We start from the raw sequence: 6,056 nt of genomic DNA on the forward strand, positions 1-6,056 counted from the left end.
CAAAGCAGCCAAAGCAAGAGTGAAATCAACTTGGTAAATGTCAAATTAATACTAAATGGAAAGACCCATCCTAGTGCTCACAGTGGAGTAACAAAGGCCAGCATTACCCAAGATGAGGTGGATGTGATCAGAAAAAAAAGGACTGATGATGGTGGAGTGGGGGGGGTGAGTCAGCTGGGTGCGGTGTTGCACGCACCTGCAATCCCAGCAGTTCAGGAGGCTGAGGCAGGAAGATTGCAAATTCAAGACCAGACTTAGCACTTAAGTGAAACTTAGTGAGACCCTAGCTCAAATTTAAAAATAAATAAATAAATAAAAAGAACTAGGATGTAGCTCAGTGGTAAAGCACCCCTGGGTTTAATCCCCCAGTACCAAAAGAGTCACATGGTATTTTTGGAATGTGAAAACAGCAATAGTCTACTTTTTCTTTGATTTTGTTCCCTGGGGAGCTTGAGGATGCAGAATATTAACTCTCCCAACTGTAGCGCACCATTTTGGTTGCTACCCCTAATGAAAAGTCCTGAAACAGACTTGCAAGGGTAGGAGACCAGGACATAATATGATCCAGGTTCAGAGAAAGACATCTTATGTACTGTACTGAAAGATTGAGAATTGGTTCATGACCTTCCACAAGAACCTAGGTCTGTAAATATGCAAGTATTAATAACAAAATAAAAGTAATAACAAAATAGGTTAGGCGTTAGCAATTACCTAGCTCAAATTATTCTCCTGAGAGAGAAACAAGCTTATAATGGAACTACTGGTCTGTCCATGCCACTTTGCTCTCTCTGTGAATCCCAGCAGAAGCCTAAGTGGTGGCATCCCTCAGCTAGGAATCACGTACTCTTATTGAACTCTTCACAGAAGTTTACACTGCTTCATAACTTCAGTTTATCACAGTGCCCACCTTGTAGTGCTAGTGATACTTGCTCCCTGATAAGACTCTTGTTCTCCTATGCTTACTTTGCTCCCTTCTGTACAAATTCCTGTTCATATACTTTTGAGTCGTGTTTGCATTATACTGCCCTTTCCTCTCCTTTCCCAACCAGGTCCAGAGGCTTGGGTGTGATGTGAGTTCTCTTCCTTTCTAGTTGACTCTTTCCTGCCTTCACTACTCTTCTTCTCTCCTGCCCCGCTGCTTTCTTAATCACTGGCTTCTCTGGTCTGTTTTCCTCTCTTCCTCCATCTTTGCCCAGTCTTATAGCGCCCTCTAAGAAGCGTGTTGAGCAGGAAGATCTCTGCACTCAGTTATTCATTTCTTCTTTGGCTGTATTTTTAGTTTTTGTACATCTTGGAGAATTCTGCTACAGGGACCTTCCAGAGAGGAAAGGCACTAAGGAAAGCAGAGAGGAAGTTGGGAAGGGAATGAGAGGAGGGAAGGAGGGGGCCCAGGGAGGACACCAAACAAACTAACATGGGGCATTTTGGAGTAAACTCTAAAAATAAACATATTCTTACACTATTTTACTGCTTATAAAGTACTTTTTATATTTGTTACCTGATTTGCCTGTGGCATAGATAGCCTTTTACACATTTTGAAAATGAGGAAACTGGGGTTATATAATATGAACTGTGAGGATGCAGCTTATAAAAGCAGAGCCCGGATTTGAGTCTTCTGAGGTCAGCTTTTTCTCCTCCCACTACTCCACAATGCCAGGAAAAGAGAGGGGGTTGGCTGAACTCAGGGAGAATTCAAGTCACTTTTAAAAGAGCTATGCTTTTCACAAATTCAAAAAGTCAGAAAATCAATACTTAAGCCCTAAGTTATCATGATTGATTTTTTTGTACTAACGGAATAATTTAAAAATTACACTTCTTTTTTTCAGCAACAAGGAGTGAATTGCTTTCCAAACTGGGAATATCCCTTACTAGCCAATAGTAAGATGAGTAGAAGTGTGAAGGAATAACTCTTCTTAAAGATACATACAATTTTTTACAACTCCTAAGACATAGGCAGAGCATTAGACCTAATTCCCAAATGGGCAGAAAGCTCTCTTCTAGAATGGCTTCTCTGTACCCTGTGTAGAGGCAGGAGGATGGACTTGGAGACCATTCAAACTTCCTCCAGCAAGGCAGGGGTGGTAGACTTATTAGTGGACCATTTTCACTTTCTGTGACTTCAAAATCTAAGGGATTCTATTACTTTATTATTATTATTATTATTATTATTAGTCATTTCTGTGTCTTTGAAGTGTTCCTTCTGTCTTACAGCACTTCTGGAATCATCAGGGCAAACATTCTGAGCAAGGAGCTTACTAAACTTAAGGTCTTTAGAACACACTGCTGTATTGTCGCATTTGGAAAGCAATCTTTTTAAGATAGTTTTCAGGCAGGTGAAAAACCACACAATAACTGATAAAACAGTGTGTCATCTGATTTGCTGCAGCCGTTCAGGTGAGAAGAGAGTTTCTTTTAGAAATCTGAGAAAGAAGTCCTGGTTAGAAGGCCTCTATTTTGCTAGGCTCCTGCCCCAACTTAGGAGTCAGGTTGCAATTCCACACACCCAGATTGCTCAGAATCAGGCCATATTACACAGAAAATTCCAACAAAGCACCCAAATGTCTGAGGTAAGAGAGCTCTTTGTAAATTAAGGAGAAAAATAAAGTTCAGTAGCATAATCCTATCCCTAAGCCAAATCTGGATAATGCCAAAAGGCTTCTAAATAACACCATCTAACTCTCTTTCTCAGAATTACAAGAATTACAAGGAAGAGATGTCTCCTGCCCCCTATAGCAGCAAAGCAGGGAATAGCACTCTGCTTCAGGAACTTATATGGAAAGGTGAATGAAAAAAAAGCACAACAAGGAAGGTAAAGAGGGAAAATGATGAAGAAATGCCCCACCTTCCCCCACCCCTTTTTTTATTGTAAACAAATGGGATACATGTTGTTTGTCTGTACATGGAGTCAAGGCATACCATTTGTGTAGTCATAAATTTACATAGAGTAATGTTGTTTGATTCATTCTGTTATTTTTTTTTCCTTACCCCCATCCCTCCCAACCCTCTTTTCCCTCTATACAGTCCTTCCTTCCTCCATTCTTGCCACCCTCCTTAACCCTAACCCTAAACCTAACCCTAACCCTAACGCTAACCCCTCCAACCCCCATTATATGTCCTCATCCTCTTATCAGTGAGATCATTCATCCTTTAGTTTTTTGAGATTGGCTTATCTCACTTAGCATGATATTCTCCAATTTCATCCATTTGCCTGCAAATGCCATGATTTTATCATTCTTTATGGCGGAGTAATATTCCGTTGTATATATATGCCACAGTTTCTTTATCCATTCATCAATTGAAGGGCATCTAGGTTGGTTCCACAATTTGGCTATGGTGAATTGAGCAGCTATGAACATTGATGTGGCTGTATCTCTGTAGTATGCTGATTTTAAGTCCTTTGGGTATAGGCCAAGGAGTGGGATAGCTGGGTCAAATGGTGGTTCCATTCCAAGCTTTCTGAGGAATCTCCATACTGCTTTCCAGACTGGCTGCACTAATTTGCAACCCCACCAGCAATGTATGAGTGTACCTTTTTCCCCACATCCTCGCCAACACCTGTTGTTGCTTGTGTTCTTGATAATCGCCATTCTAATTGGGGTGAGATGAAATCTTAGTGTAGTTTTGATTTGCATTTCTCTTATTACTAGAGATGTTGAACATTTTTTCATATATCTGTTGATTGTACATCTTCTTCTGTGAAGTGTCTGTTCATTTCCTTAGCCCATTTGTTGATTGGATTATTTCTATTCTTAATGTAGAGTTTTTTGAGTTCTTTATATATTCTGAAAATTAGCACTCTATCTGAGGTATGAGTGACAAAGATATTCTCTCACTCTGTAGGCTCTCTCTTCACATTACTGATAGTTTCCTTTGCTGAGAGAAAGCTTTTTAGTTTGAATCTATCCCAGTTGTTGAATCTTGCTTTTATTTCTTATGCTATGGGAGTCCTGTTAAGGAAATCTGATCCTAAGCCAACAAGTTGAAGATTTGGACCTACTTTTTCTTCTATAAGATGCAGGGTCTCTGGTCTGATTCCGAGATCCTTGATCCATTTTGAGTTGAGTTTCGTGCAGGGTGAGAGATAGGGGTTTAATTTCATTCTGTTGCATATGGATTTCCAGTTTTCCCAGCACCATTTGTTGAAGAGGCTATCTTTTCTCCATTGCATATTTTTGGCACCTTTGTCTAGTATGAGAAAATTGTATTTATTTGGGTTTGTGTCCATGTCCTCTATTCTGTACCATTGATCTACCTGTCTATTTTGTACCAATACCATGCCGTTTTTGTTACTACTGCTTTGTAGTAGAAGTTGAAGATCTGGTATTGCAATACCCCCTGCTTCGCTCTTTCTACTGAGGATTGCTTTAGCTATTCTGGGTTTTTTATTCTTCCAGATGAATTTCATAATTGCTTTCTCTATTTCTGTAAGGTACATCATTGGGATTTTAATTGGAATTGCATTGAATCTGTATAGCACTTTAGGTAGTATGGCCATTTTGACAATATTAATTCTGCCTATCCAAGAACATGGGAGATCTTTCCATCTTCTAAGGTTTTCTTTAATTTCTTTCTTTAGTGTTCTGTAGTTCTCATTGTAGAGGTCTTTCACCTCTTTTGTGAGATTGATTCCCAAGTATTTTATTTTTTTTGAGGCTATTGTGAATGGGGTAGTTTTCCTAACTTCTCTTTCTGAAGATTCATCACTTATGTATAAAAATGCATTGGATTTATGAGCATTGATCTTGTAACCTGCTACTTTACTGAATTCACTTGTGAGTTCTAAAAGCTTTCTGGTGGAATTTCCAGGTTCCTCTAAATATATAATCATGTCATCAGCCAACAGGGATAGTTTGAGTTCTTCTTTTCCAATTCGTATCCCTTTAATTTCTTTGGTTTGTCTAATTGCTCTGGCTAGAGTTTCAAGGACGATGTTGAATAGAAGTGGTGAAAGAGGGCATCCCTGCCTTGTTCCAGTTTTTAGGGGGAATGCTTTAAGTTTTTCACCATTTAGAAAAAAAAAAATGGAGAAATAATTTTAAATTTCAAGATTTTCTTAAAAAATTTCCTCAACACCACTGGGACCTGGAGTCAATTGACCCTCTACCTCTACCACCCCACCATCTCACAGTACCATCACTTCCTCCTTCCCAACTTTCATGTACAGTTATGGCATGTACCCTCAACTTCTTTGCCTCTCACTTTGGAGTATGCATCTGGCAAAACCCTAACTATACTTGAATCCAACTCTCTGCCTTCTTCATATTTAAAAGTGTTAGGGGAAAACATGCAGCAATGGAGACTAGACTCACTTTAAGTTCATGATCATGTATATCCCATAGCCCTCCAAGCTGCCTGCCTACCCCATCATATCGCCCACTCCTCTAGATGGTTAGTTGTCATAACTGCTCCTTCTTTTTACTCTTGGTGGATCATTTTGCTTACTATTTTCTCACTGTGAACAATCAGAGGAGACTTCCATGTGCTCCATTACCCCAGTTCCCTAAGGACTCATATCAGTTAAGCCACGGAAGATGGCCCTAGTATCGACTACATGCTTCTACTCTAGTTGTCATTTACTTCAAGGGGAGTATATTTACTGGAAAACCAGAAAGTATGAAGATAGCATTGACCCCCTTTTGCACTCTTGGCTGATGTGTCGGGCTGCTATGCCTCTTTTGAAATTTCTCAAATGAATGCAAACCTGTCCAAACTAGGGACCTGTCCCTGGTGGTTCACACATCTCACTGGGCTAGCCTGGGAGGATGTAGGTATACAGACTGCTTTGTTCTTCACTGTTGTTAATCCTGTCCAGCTGCTACCCAGAACCTTGTCCAGGGTTTTCAGGTGCATATCCCAAGGGTGGGGTGGGACAATCCAGTCAACCCATGTGTAAGGCTGTCCACTGAGGACTGCACTACATTCTGCCACCTCCTCTGATGTGTGCTGGAGGAAGAGACCATGGTAGGTCTTAAAAAAACTATTGTGCATATTAATAATAGCTATCATTTATGGAGAACCTGTTATGAGCCAGATGTTTTACATATATTAACTCACTT

This window comes from Sciurus vulgaris, assembly GCF_902686455.1.
Source record: "Sciurus vulgaris genome assembly, chromosome: 2".
Lineage (NCBI taxonomy): Eukaryota > Metazoa > Chordata > Mammalia > Rodentia > Sciuridae > Sciurus > Sciurus vulgaris.